The following is a 15,674-nucleotide window of genomic DNA, read 5'->3' as shown; positions in this document are numbered from 1 at the left end:
CCGGAGAGATGACTCTCCCTGGGATGCAAGCCAAACTCCCAGGGCCTGAGCCGGAGGCTCTGCAGCTTTGTTGCCCTGGAAGGCGAGCAGAGTTCTCCCGGCTGAGAAGGAGAAGGCCGAGGGACCCGGATGGCTCCGGGAGTGCCACGTGCTTCGTCTGTCCTAGCTGCTCTCTCCAGCTCTCTGGGCTGGCTGCTGTCCTCCCATCCACACGGAAACGCCCAGAAAGCTAGGGAGAGTGGTCGCCCACACTGGCCCTGGCACTTGAGGTGGGAAGTGGTGAGCACCACCCACAGTTGCCCGGCTTGGGTGCTGCACTGTCCCTCGGTGCCTGTCCCCAACCCGTCCGTGCGTTTGTCAACAGTCCCTGTATTAAGCCCTCCTTACTTAATTTTACTTTTGGCTGCGTTCGGTCTTCGTTGCGGCGAGCGGCGGCTACTCTTCGTTGTGATGCGCAGGCTTCTCATTGTGGTGGCTTCTCTTCTTGTGGAGCACGGGCTCTAGGCGCGTGGGTTTCAGTAGTTGTGGCACGCGGGCTCAGTAGTTGTGGCTCACGGGCTCTAGAGCGCAGCCTCAGTAGTTGTGGCGCACGGGCTTAGTTGCTCCATGGCATGTGGGATCTTCCAGAACCAGGGCTCGAACCCGTGTCCCCTGCACTACCAGGCAGATTCTTAACCACTGCACCACCAGGGAAGCCCAAGCTCTCCTTAAATTACCCGGTTTGTGCATGCCACGTGCTTTCTCTAGACACCCAGTCTGAATCAGACATTGATACACAATTTGTACAAATGGATAAGAAAAAGGTAAAGAACCCAAGCAGGTAATAAACAAAGGCAATGGATTCACAAAAGACAAAACCTTGTTGCCAGTGACCACGAAGAGATGCTTAACCTCCGAGGTGCTTAAAGCCATGCCTCCTACCACAAAGTGGAAGTGAGGAAATGGGACTAATTCACGACCTGCTGAATTGAAAATTGGTAATTCAGGAGTGTGATTCAGCAGTAGCCAGTAGAACTGAAGGGGATGACACTTTCGAACACAAAGAAGAAGTGAGGAAATGGGACTAATTCACGACCCGCTGAATTGAAAATTGGTAATTCAGGAGTGTGATTCAGCAGTAGCCAGTAGAGCTGAAGGGGATGACACTTTCGAACCCGCCAGTCCTCTGCTGGAATCCCAAACTTCATTCTTCTCTAGGTATAACAGCTAGAGAAGCTGTGTGCACCTGCCCCATCAAAAGGGCAGTGATACTCAACGATTAGAAACCACCTAAATGCTTATCAATAAGGAATGTGTTAATAAATTCTATTTATAAATTATAATACCTTAAAGCAGTTAAAATTAACTAGGTCTAAATCAACAGGGGTTAAATCATAATGTTAAGCAAATATAGGACATGCCTTGGTGATTACATTTATATGTAGAATTTAAAAGCTCAGGACAATACTATATTGTTTACAGAACATACTTTTGTAATTAAAGCCTGAGATGAAGGATAGGAAAAATAAGCACCAGCTTCAGATCAGAGGTAACTTTGGCGATGGAAAGAGAGAAATGAATTGGACATGGGGACCTCCAACCCTACCTGTAAACCTTTCTTTCTTCAAAATATCTGAAGTAAAAATGGCAACAATTAACATCTATCAAATTCGAGTAGTGATTAATTGGGTGGTATAGTTTTCTATGTATATTTTATACATGGGAAATCTTTTATACTTTAAAGACAGTTAAGACACCTAAATGACCAGTTTAAATCAGGGAAGCAAGGTACAACGAGTCCACAGGCTGGAACACCAGGCGGCCTTTAGAAACCACCATGTCAGAGAACTTAGGGAAGCAGGGAAATGCTCAAGAGACATTTGATGTGAAGCGTAGATTAGAAAATTATTGTATAGGGGACTTTTTGTCAGCAGACTTAAAAAAAAATATGACCCTTCCTCTTTTCATCACACATAGAAATGTGACGATAAATGCCAGATGTTCCTTATTATAGGTGACTTGTCTTTTCTCCAATATAAGTGTTTACAATGAATATATAGTCAGTTATCAGAAAAATAAACAATCTAATGATTAATTTGTACCAGTAGCCTGTCAAAATAAACAACTGAAGAGCAGCATTCAATTTCAGACCAAACACCTTGAAATTATTTTTGCTATTTACTGTCTTATGCTGCCCTCCGATGGAGAAATAGAAGAATGCTTATGAACGTAGAGCAATTTATAAAATGCAGATGTGTTCTTCACATGTTGATAAAGATACTATATAACTTTATTAAAAATTAATACATGTGCAATATAAAAAACTTTCTATAGTTGCGGCGAGCGGGGGTGGGGGTCTACTCTTCGTTGAGGTGTGCAGGCTTCTCATTGCAGTGGCTTCTCTTGTTGCAGAGCACAGGCTATAGGCACGTGGGCTTCAGTAGTTTTGGCTCTCGGGTTCAGTAGTTGTGGCTCGCGGGCTCTAGAGCGCAGTCTCAGTAGGTGTGGCGCACAGGCTTAGTTGCTCTGTGGCATATGGGATCTTCCTGGACCAGGGCTCTAACCCGTGTCCCCTGCATTGGCAGGCGGATTCTTAACTACTTTGCCACCAGCGAAGTCCCTAGAATTTGCTTTTGATACACGATTTTTGCTTTGTTTACCCACCTTCAAGCCTCTACTTTTACAAATACCTAGTAGTTTGACCCTTGTTCAGAGACTGCTTCAAGTTCATTCTTTCTTTTTCTGTCTGTCCTTTCTTCCTTCCTTTCTTTCTTTCATACTTTTATTAAAAAAAGGTTGCAATGAACATCATATATCTAGTCTTGGTGAAATTATAAATATTTCTACAATATAAATTCCAAACAGGGTCTTGCTCAGTGGCTCCATGCATTTATAAATTTACTAGATATGGTCAAATTGTCCTTCAGAAAGTTGCATCACTTTGTGCTTTCACAACAATGCATGAGCATTCATTTCCAATCGCCCATCCTCAAACTGGAGGATATCCAAGTTTTTCATTGACCTTTCAGCAATTTGCAAGGTTAAGAAATTATATTCCATTATTGTTTGGGCTTTCATTTCTTTCATTACCAGTGAGGTTCGACACTTCCCCCTGTTTTTTGGTGATTGGTGTTTCTTTGTACCCTTTGCTTACTTCATCTTTGTCTTCTATTGGGTTTTTCATCTTCTTTTTTTAACTTTTGATTTTGAGTTCTGCATAAATTAGGTGAATCAGCCCTCTGTCCTGTATCTTCCAAGTATTTCTCAATTGTCATTTTATAATTCCTTGTTTGTTTATTATTTATTTTTGGCATGCAGGGATTTTACATCATTACATGGAAAATTTTATAAAGTTTCCCTTTTTAGCTTCTGGACAAAGATGACTTAAAATAAGAAATTCAGATAACCGACAAGACGCTAGGAAGCTAGAGGGTGTGGCTGGAAGAAGTTGGGAGGCGTTTAGCACCCGTGATGGGCAAAGATGAAGACAGGGTGGGTGGGGCTGCACCTGGGAACCAAAGCAGATAAGTCAGGCGTAGGCTTGGTCATCCGTGTGAAGCCAACGAGGACACATCTCTACAGTTGTGATTAGAGTCCTCTGGGGGCCCCATCAGGTGCTCAAAGCCGCCGTCACAGGAGGGGAGCACAAGTGGGGAGCTGTTGCTGCCCAGTGGGCCTTTCTCCCTTGGGCAAGAGGGCAGGCGATACTGCTTTTATTATGGAGAACATAGCATGTGGATATTGGAAAAAGAGAACTTGGTTAATTAGTGCATGGAATATGAAACAGTGAATAAAAACCATGTTTAATTCCACCACAGTTAATATTTTAGCCCATTTCCTCTCCATCTTTTTTCAGCTCATTTTTTTTAACATCTTTATTGGAGTATAATTGCTTTACAATGGTGTGTTAGTTTCTGTTTTATAACAAAGTGAATCAGTTATACGTATACATATATCCCCATATCACCTCCCTCTTGCGTCTCCCTCCCACCCACCCTCCCTATCCCACGCCTCTAGGTGGTCACAAAGCTGACCTCCCTGTGCCATGTGGCTGCTTCCCACTAGCTGTCTATATTTTATATTTGGTAGTGTATATATGTCCATGCCACTCTCTCACTTCGTCCCAGCTTACCCTTCCCCCTCCCTGTGTCCTCAAGTCCATTCTCTCTGTCTGTGTCTTTATACCTGTCCTGCCCCTAGGTTCATCAGAACCATTTTTTTTAAATTCCATATATATGTGTTAGCCTATGGTATTTGTTTTTCTCTTTCTGACTTACTTCACTCTGTATGACAGTCTCTAGGTCCATCCACCTCACTACAAATAACTCAATTTCGTTTCTTTTTATGGCTGAGTAATATTCCATTGTATATATGTGCCACATCTTCTTTATCCATTCATCTGTCTATGGACACTTAGGTTGCTTCAATGTCCTGCCTACTGTAAATACTTCAGCTCATATTTTTAAAGTTGGAATTATGCTTCATATGCATTTTGGTTTTCATTATTCTTTTTTTAAATTTTATTTATTTTATTTTTGGCTGTGTTGGGCCTTTGTTGCTGAGCGCGGGCCTTCTCTAGTTGTGGTGAGCGGGGGCTACTCTTCGCTGTGGTGTGTGGGCTTCTTATTGCAGTGGCTTCTCTTGTTGCGGAGCACGGGCTCTAGGCACGCGGGCTTCAGTAGTTGTGGTGCGCTGCCTCAGTGGTTGTGCTGCACGGGCTTTGTTGCTCCACAGCATGTGGGATCTTCCCAGACCAGGCCTCGAACCCGTGTCCTCTGCATTGGCAGGTGGATTCTTAACGACTGCGCCACCAGGAAAGCCCCAATCCATCTTATCCCTTGATGCATTTTGTGGTAAATTGCAGACATCAGTACATGTCTCCTTAAGGATTTCAGCAAGCATGACATTAACTAGTGAGCCGTATTTGTTTACAGTGCTTGTCTTTGAATGTAAACTTTACACAGAGTAAAATACACCAATCATTATTTTTTCTCTCGGTCATTTTATTATTATTTTTTATTGAAGTGTAGTTGATTTACAATGTTGTGTTAATTTCTGCTGTACTGCAAAGTGATTCAGTTATATATATATATATATATATATATATATATATATTCTCTTTTTATATTCTTTTTCCTTATGGTTTATCAAAGGATACTGAATATAGTTCCCTGTGCTATACAGTAGGGCCTTGTTATCTATTCCATGTATAATAGTTTACATCTGTTAACCCCAACTTCCCATTCCATCCCTCCCCCAACCTCCTCCCCCTTGGCAACCACAAGTCTGTTCTCTATGTCCATGGGTCTGTTGCTGTTTCATAGATATGTTCATTTGTGTCATATTTTAGATTCCACATATAAGTGATATCATATGGTATTTGTCTTTCTCTTTCTGACTTATTTCACATAGTACGATAATCTCTAGTTGCACCAGTGTTGCTGCAAATGGCATTATTTTGTTCTTTTTTATGGCTGAGTACTAGTCCATTGTATACATGTACCACATCTTCTTTATCCATTCATCTGTCAGTGGACACTTAGGTTGTTTCCATGTCTTGGCTATTGTGCGTAGTGCTGCTATGAACATAGGGGTGCATGTATCTCTTTGGATTAGAGTTTGTCTGGGTATATGCACAGGAGTGGGGTTGCTGGATCATATGGTAATTCAATTTTCAGTCTTTTTGTTTGTTTGTTTGTTTGTTTTTTCTGTACGCAGGTTTCTCACTGTTGTGGCCTCTCCTGTTGCGGAGCACAGGCTCCGGACGCGCAGGCCCAGCAGCCATGCCTCACGGGCCCAGCCGCTCCGCGGCATGTGGGATCTTCCCAGACCGGGGCACAAACCCGTGTCCCCTGCATTGGCAGGCAGACTCTCAACCACTGCACCACCAGGGAAGCCCAATTTTTAGTTTTTTAAGGAACCTCCACATCTGTTCTCCAAAGTGGCTGTACCAATTTATATTCCCACCAACAGTGTAAGAGGGTTCCCTTTTCTCCACATCCTCTCCAGCATTTGTTATTTGTAGAGTTTTTCATGATGGCCATTCTGACCAGTGTGAGATGGTACCTTATTAAAGTTTTGATTTTCATTTCTCTGATAATTAGTGGTTTTGAGCATCTTTTCATGTGCCTATTAGCTATTTGTATTTCTTCTTTGAATAAATGTCTTTTTAGATCTTCTGCCCCTGTTTTGATTGGTTCATTTACTTTTTTTGTTGTAGAGTTGTATAAGCTGTTTATATATTTTGGAAATTAAGCCCTTCTCAGTTGCATTGTTTGCAAATATTTTCTCCCATTTTGTAGGTCGTCTTTTCGTTGTGTTAATGGTTTCCTTTGCTGCGCAAAAGCTTGTATGTTTGATTAGGTCCCATTTGTTTATTTTTGCATTTATTCCTGTTGCCTTGGGAGACTGACCTAAGAAAACATTGGTACAATTTATGTCAGAGAATGTTTTGCCTGTGTTCCTTTCTAGGAGTTTTATGGTGTCATGTCTTATGTTTAAGTCTTTAGGGCATTTTGAGTTTATTTTTGTGTACGGTGAGAGGGTGTGTTTTAAATTCATTGATTTACATGAAGCTGTCCAACTTTCCCAGCACCACTTGCTGAAGAGACTTTTTCCTGTTGTATATTCTTGCCTTTTTTGTCAAAAATTAATTGACTATAGGTGTGTGGGTTAATTTCTGTGTGCTGTGTTCTGTTCCATTGATCCATATGTCTGTTTTTGTGCCAATACCATGCTGTTTTGATTACTATAGCTTTGTAGTATTGTCTTAGGTCTGGGAGGGTTAGGCCTGTTGCTTTGTTCTTTTTCTTCAGGATTGCTTTGGCAATTCTGGGTGTTTTATGGATCCATATAAATTTTAGGATTTTTTGTTCTAGTTCTGTGAATAATGTTATGGGTCATTTGATAGGAATTGCATGAAATCTGTAGATTGCTTTGGGTAGTATAGTCATTTTAACAATAGACATTCTTCCAATCCAAGAGCATGGGATATCTTTCCATTTCTTTGAATCATCTTCAATTTCCTTTAACGTTTTATAGTTCTCAGCATACAAGTCTTTCAGCTCCTTGGTCAGATTTATTCCTAAGTGTTTTATTTTTGGGGGTGCATTTCTTTTCAACATTTATTTATTTGACTGTGCCAGGTCTTAGTTGCCACGTGCGGGATCTTCATTGCTGCGTGCGGGATCTTTAGTTGCGGCATGCGGGATCTGTAGCTGCCGCACTTGAACTCTTAGTTGTGGCATGTGGCATCTAGTCCCCTGACCAGGGATGGATCCTGGGCCCCCTGCATTGGGATTGTGGAGTCTTAGCCAGTGGACCACCAGGGAAGTCCTGAGTGTGTGATTTTGAAAGGTATTGTTTTTTTACATTCCCTTTCTGATATTTCATTGTTGGTGTAAAGAAATGCAACCGATTTCTGTATGTAAATCTTGTATGCTGCTACAATTCTGAATTCACTGATCTGTTCTAGTGTTTGTGTGGAGTCTTTAGGGTTTTCTATATAGAGAGTCATGTCATCTGCATATAATGACGATTTTACCTCTTCCAATTTGGATACCTTTTATTTCTTTTTCTTGTCTGATTGCTGTGGCTAGGACTTCCAATACTATGTTAAATAGAAGAGGTGGAAGTGGGTATCCTTGTCGTATTCCAGATGTTAGCGGGAAGGCTTTCAACTTTTCACCATTGAGTATTATATTGGCTCTAGGTTTGTTAGAAATAGCTTTTATTATGTTGAGATATATTCCCTCTATACCCACTTTGGTAAGAGTGTTTATCATGAATGGATGTTGAATTTTGTCAAATGTTTTTTCTGCATCTATTGAGATGATCAAGTGGTTTTTGACTTTTGTTTATGTGGTGTATCACTGATTAATTTGCATATGTTGAACCATCCTTATGAACTTGGGATGAATCCCACTTGGTTGTGGTATATGATCTTTTTTATGTGTTGTTGGATCCAGTTTGCTATATTTTGTTGAGAATTTTTGCATCTATGTTCATCAAAGATATTGGCCTGTAATTTTCTTTTTTGGTGGTTTCTTTGTCTGGTTTTGGTATCAGGGTGACGGGTGGCTTCCTAGAATGTCTTTGGGAGTGTTCCCTTCTCTTCAGGTTTTTGGAAGAGTTTGAGAAGGATCAGTATAAGTTCTTCTTTGTATGTTGGGTAGAATTTGCCTATGAAGCCATCTGGTTCTGGACTTTTGCTTGTGGAGGAGTTTTTCTTTAATAAATTTATTTATTTTATTTATTTTATTTTTGTCTGCACTGGGTCTTTGTTGCCGTGCACAGGCTTTCTCTAGTTGTGGTGAGCAGGGGCTACTCTTCATTGCGGAACTCGGGTTCTAGACACACAGGCTTCAGTAGTTGTGGCACATGGCCTCAGTAGTTGTGGCTCACAGGCTCTAGAGCACAGGCTCAGTAGTTGTGGCACATGGTCTTAGTTGCTCTGCAGCATGTGGGATCTTCCCGGATCAGGGATCGAACCCACGTCCCCTGCATTGGCAGGTGGATCCTTAACCACTGCACCACCAGGGAAGCCCTGTGGGGGAGATTTTAAACTACAGATTCTATTTCATCTCTAGTGATTGGTCTGTTCAAATTATCTATTTCCTTTTGAGTCAGTTTTGGTGGCCTGTATATTTCTAGAAAGTTGTCCATTTCTTCTAGGTTGTCGAATTTATTGGCATATAATTGTTCCTAGTATTCTCTTATGGTTTTTGTATTTGTACGGTGTCAGTTATTATGTCTCCTTTTTCATTTCTTATTTTGTTTATTTGGGTCTTCTCTCTCTTCTTCTTGGTGAGCCTGGCCAGAGGTTTGTCGATTTTGTTTGCCCTTTCAAAGAACCAGCTCTTGGTTTTATTGATTTTTTTCTATTGTTTTTAAATCTCTATTTATTTCCTCTCTGATGTTTATTATTTCCTTCCTTCCGCTGACTTTAGGTTTTGTTTGTTCTTTTTCTAATTCTTTTTTTTTTTTTGGCGGTATGCGGGCCTCTCACTGTTGTGGCCTCTTCCGTTGCGGAGTGCAGGCTCCGGATGCGCAGGCTCAGCAGCCATGGCTCCTGGGCCCAGCCGCTCCAGAGCATGTGGGATCTTCTCGGACCGGGGCACGAACTCGTGTCCCCTGCATCAGCAGGAGGACTCTCAACCACTGCGCCACCAGGGAAGCCCCCTCTAATTCTTTTAAGTGGTAGGTTAGGTTGTTTATTTGAGATATGTCTCATTTTTTGAGGACGACCTGTATCGCTATGAACTCCCATCTAAGAATTGCTTTTGCTGCATCCTGTAGATTTTGTATGGTTGTGTTTTCATTGTCATTTGTCTCAAGTTATTTTTAAATTTCATCTTTTATTTAATTGTTGACCCATTGGTTTCTTTTCAGGAGCATATTGTTTAGTCTCTGTGTAATCATTTTTTTCTCGTTTCTGTTTCACTGGTTGATTTCTCATTTCATGCCATTGTGGTCAGAAAAGATGCTTGAAATCATTTCTATCCTCTTAAATTTGTTGAGGCTTGTTTTATGCCCTAGTATGTGGTCAGTCCTAGAGAATGTTCCATGTGCACTTGAAGAGAATGTGTATGCCAGGTTTTTTTACATATAATGTCCTGAACATATCAATTAAGCCTAACTGTCCTATTGTATTATTTAGGACCTCTGTTGCCTTATTAATATTTTGTTTAGAAGATCTGTCCATTGATGTGAGTGGGGTGTTAAAGCCTCCTACTATTATTTTATTCCTGTCAATTTCTCCCTTTATGTCTGCATTTACTTAATGTATTTGGGTGCTCCTATATTAGGTGCATATATGTTTACAAGTGTAAAATCCACTTATCGATGGATCCTTTTATCATTATATAGTGTTGTTCTTTATCTTTCTTTATGGCCTTTGTTTTAAAGTCTATTTGTCTGATATGAGTATTGCAACCCCTGGTTTCTTTTCATTTCCATGAAATATCTTTTTCCATCACCTCACTTTCAATCTATGTGTGTCCTGTGCCGTTAAGTGGGTGTCTTCTAGGCAGCATATTGGATTAGAAAACAAGAGCCTACAATCTGCTACTCTGTGTCTTTTGATTGGAGCATTTAGTCCATTGATGTTTAAGGTAATTATTGAGAGATATGTATTTATTGCCATTTTAACCTTGTTTTCCCATTGATTTTATATTTCCTTTTTGTCCCTTTATTTTTCTTTTTCCTTTTCTGGTTTGATGATTTTCTTTTATATTATATTGATATTCTCCTTTTGTTTTTTGTGATTCTATTGTATGATTTTGATTTGTGGTACCCTGTTTTTCAAGTATGTTAATCTCATCCTATATCTGCTTGCCTTAGACTGGTAGTCATATAGGCTCAAACACATTGGAGGAACTGAAAAAAAAATCTATTTTTCTTACTCTCCTACCCCACATTTTATGATTTTGATGTCCTCTTTTACATGTTCATCCTTTTGCTGTTCATGGTGGTTATCATCACTTTCACAGAAATTTTTTTAAAAAATCTGGGTACTGGCTTATTTAGGTGATTTGCTTTCCAACTGTGATTTTCTCTTTCCTATATACTTTGACTTCTTTTGTATTTAGAGAAGACCTTTCAGTACTTCCCTTAGCATTTAGTATTGCTGTATTTTTTTAGTTTTTGCTCGGCTGAGAAATTCTTTATCTCTCCTGCTATTCCAAATGATAATCTTGCTGGATAGAGCATCCTAGGTTGCAGATTTTTCCCTTTCAGGACTTCGAATATATCTTGCCACTCCCTTCTGGCCTGCAATGTTTCTGTAGAGAAATCAGCTGATAGCCTTATGGGAGTTCCTTTGTGATTAACTCTTTGTTTTTCTCCTATTGCCTTTAGAATCCTCTCTTTAACTTCTGCCATTTTTATTATAATAGGTCTTGGTGTAGCTCTGTGTGGGTTTACCCTGTTTGTGACCCCTTGTGCTTCCTGTACCTGGATATCTGTTTCCTTCTTTAAGTTTGGGAAGTTTTCAGCCATCATTTCTTCAAACACATTTTTGATCCCATTTTCTCTTTCTTCCCCTTCTGGAATCCCTATTATGCGTAGATTGGCATGCTTTATGTTATCCCACAGGTCTCTTATATTGCTTTCATTTTTTTTCATTTGGTTTTCTGTCTGCTCTCCTGATTGGGTGATTTCCATTATTCTATCTTCCAGGTCACTTATTCATTCTTCTGCACTATTTACTCTGCTATTCATTGCCTTTAGTTCAGTATTTGTTTTGGCAAATGAGTATTCTAATTTTTCTTGGTTGCTCTTTATAGTTTCTAGTCCCTTTTTACAATAGTCTGCATATCTGTCAATAGTCTTTCTTAATTCCTTCAGTATTTTCATTATCTCCTTTGAGCTACTGGTGTCTATTAGACCAAAGAGGTGCGTTTCATAGTTTGTTTCTTTCAGGGGAATTCTCTTGGGCTTTTAATTGGGAGTGGTTCCTCTGCTTCTTCATTTTACTTATATTTCTCTTATTCTGTGAGTTTAGGAGAAACACTTTTATCTCCTGTGGTCTTGGAGGGATATTTGTATGTGGCAGCGTCCCTATGTAGCTTGTGTGGATTTAGTATTTTTGGTGCAAGGGCCATTTTTAGTATGGATGCCTGTTGCCTCTTTCCTCAGTGTGTGCTGGCTCTTATCCCCTTGATAGGGCGTATGCATATGTGGTGGCTGGTGCGCGGTCGTGGGGTTCTTGCTGGCGGTGGTGGCTCATGCACGCCCCCAGAGCACACGATGGGAGCAGAGGTGGCTCATGACGGCTCCTGGAGCTCGTCTAGGTGATGTCCTGCCTCCTGAGAGCTTATGCAGGGAAAAAAGCTGTAATGGCAGGTCCCACCCGTCCCGTGTGCGTCGCCTACACAGTGGCACCTGGCCTCTAAGGTGGCCCAGGCTTCCTCCGTGTACACCCTCAGATGCCATTGCATCAGGCTTCAGCCCCTTCAGGCTATTTCTGCACAGCCCACCCCAGTCTTCTCCATGGGTCCAATCTCCACAGCCCAAGCTTCCACACCTAGATCGTACCGGCACTGGCGGACGCATATTTCAGGCTGGGGAGTGCAGAGCAGTGACACTGACCGTCTGTGCAGGTTTCTCTCCATTCTGGCTGCTGCAAACCAGTTGCTGCGTTCTCCTCCAAGGCTCCTTAGCTCTCCCCTGTCCTGGCTGATCTCTCCGCTGGTGAGGGGACTTCCATGGTGCAGGAACCTTTCCTCTTTCACAGCTCCCTCCCAGCGGTGCAGGTCCTGTCCTGATTCCATTCTCACTTTCTTTTTTTTTTTTTCTTTTGTCTTACCCAGTTATGTGGAGATTTTCTTGCCCTTTTAGAGGTCTGAGATCTCCTGCCAGCGTTCAGTAGATATTCTGTGAGAATTGATCCACGTGTAGATCAATTTTTGATGTATTCGTGGGAGGAGGTGAGCTTCATGTCCTACTACTCTGTCATCTTGATCACTCCCTCTGCACCAATCTTGATATGTGTAGGTTTCTTACCCATTCTTTTCTTTACCATTTTATCATAAGCATTTTGCTTAGAATCATATTGAGCCGACACACATACATCAGTGTGACTCAATGCACAGCCTAGAATAGCACACACAGCCAGACACACACAAACACCTCACTCTGACTCAATGCACAGTTTATACCAGCACACACACACACACACACACCTCACTGTGACTCAATGCAAAGCCCATAACAGCAAAGACACACACACAAAAACACCTTACTGTGACTCAATGCACAGCCTATACCAGCACACACACACACACACACACACACATACACACACACACACTGCTGTTACTCAATGCACAGACTGTAGTACCTCATTCACACACAGACACACACACCTCAGTGATTTAATGCAAAGGCCATACCAGCAAAAACACACACACACACACACACACACAGAGCTTACTGTGAGTCATTGCACAGTGTATACCACACACACAAACACACGGCTTACTGTGTGTGACTCAATGCACAGCCTATACCAACCGCCACACACAAACACACACACACCCACAGCTCACTGTGACTCAATGCACAGCCTACACCAGCACTAACACAAGGCTCACTGTGACTCAATGCACAGCCTATACCAGCACACACACACACACACAAACACGGCTGAGTGTGACTCAATGCACAGCCTATAGCATCACAAACACACACATACACACACGTGGCTCACTGTGACTCAGTGCACAGTGTGTAGTACCATACACACACACAGACCGAGACACACACACACCTTAGTGACTTAATGCAACATCCATACCAGCAAAAATACACACACACACAACACACAGCTCACTGTGACTCAATGCACAGCCTATACCAGCCCACACTCACAAACACAGACACACACACACACCCACAGCTCACTGTGACTCAATGCACAGCCTATACCTTCACACACACACACATACACACGGCTCACTGTAACTCAATGCACAGCCTATACCAGCACAGTCACACACACACCCCTCACAGTGACTCAATGATCAGCCTTCACCAGCACACACACACACACACATACACACATCTAAATGTGAATCAATACTCAGCCTATACCAACACACACACGGCTAACTGTCACTCAATGCACAGCCTACACCAGCACACAAACACATACACACACACAGGCACACACAGCTCATTGTGACTCAATGGTCAGCCTATACCAGTGCACACAAGTCACACTTGCATGGCTCTCTTTGGCTAAAAGCACAGTCCTTACCAGCACACACACACACACACACACCCCCCACACAACTCACTGTGACTCAATGCTCAGAGTGTACCAGCAAACACACACACACACACGGCTCAATGTGACTTAATGCACAGATCATACCAGCATACACACACACAAACACACACGGCTCACTGTGACTCAGTGCACACTCTATACCAGCACACACGCACACACAAGGCTCACTGTGACTCAGTGCACAGTCTGTAGCACCACACACACACACGCACCTCAGTGACACAATGCAAAGCCCACAGCAGCACACACACACACATACACACACCTAACTGATTTAATGCTCCGCATATACCAGCGCACATACACACAGGCATGCACAGCTCATTGTGACTCAATGTGCAGTCCATAGCAGCACATACACAGACAGACAACACACCTCACCTTAAATCAATGCTCAGACTATAGCAGCCCCTAAACACACACACATACACACGGTGCACTGTGTCTCAATGCTCAGCCTATACCAGCACACACACAGACACACACACACACACACCCAATGACTCAATGCAAAGCCCATACCAGCACGCACACAGATACACGCAGCTAAGTGTGACTCTATGCTCAGCCTATACCAACACACACACAGACACACACACAGACACACACACACACGGCTGTGACTCATTGCACAGCCTGTACCAGCACAAACACATGGCTCACTATGATTCAATGCTTAGTCTGTAGCAGTACACACACACACACACACACACACGCACACACACACACACACACACACAAACACCTCACTGTGACTCAATGCAAAACCCATACAAGCAAACACTCACAGAACCTAACTGTGACTCACTGCACAGTCTATACCAGAACACACACACACACACGGCTCACTGTGCCTCAGTGCACAGCATATAGCAAACCCCCACTCCCACACACACTTGTCAGTGTGACTCAAAGCACTGCCTATACCAGTACACACACACACATACACACACACACGGCTCACTGTGACTCAAGGCACAGCATATACCATAACAGACACACACACACACAACTCATTGTGACTCAATGCACAGCCTGTAGCAGCACACACACAGAAACACAAACACACACAGCTCACTGTGACTCAATGCACAGTCTATATCAGCACTCACACAAACACAACTCATTGTGAGTCAATGCACAGCATGTAGCAGGACACACACAGAATCACACACATACACCTCAGTGACTCAATGCAAAGCCCATACCAGCACTCACAGACACATACACACACCTAATTGTGATTCAGTGCTCAGCCTATACCAGCACACACACACACACACACACCATACTGTGACTCAATGCACACTCTACACCACCACATAGACACACACACACACACACACACAGCTCATTGTGACTCAGTGTACACTCCATACCAGCACAGACACGGATACACAACACACTTCACTCTAACTCAATGCTCAGACTATACCAGCCCACATGCCCATACGCACAGAGGCACACACATGGCTCAGTGTGACTCAGTGCACAGCCTACACCACACACACACAAACAGCACACACCCACACAGCTCACTGTGACTCAATGCTCAGTCTATACCAGCAGACACAAGCATACACATGCATGGCTCACTCTGACACAATGCACAGCCTATACCAGCAGACACAATCATACACATCTCACTCTGACACAATGCACAGCCTATACCAGCGCACACACACACATGCATGGCTCAATGTGACTTAATGCACAGACCATACCAGCATGCACGCACACACACACACGGCTCACTGTGATTCAAGGCACAGTCTATACCATCACACACACAGACACACAACTCATTGTGACTTAATGCACAGCCTATAGCAGCACACACACACACGGCTCACTGTGACTCAATGCACAGTCTATACCAGCACACGCACACACACACACCTCA

This window comes from Leucopleurus acutus (assembly GCF_964270905.1).
Source record: "Leucopleurus acutus genome assembly, chromosome: Y".
NCBI classification, from domain to species: Eukaryota; Metazoa; Chordata; class Mammalia; order Artiodactyla; family Delphinidae; genus Leucopleurus; species Leucopleurus acutus.
Note: the sequence above shows the minus strand (reverse complement) of the source record.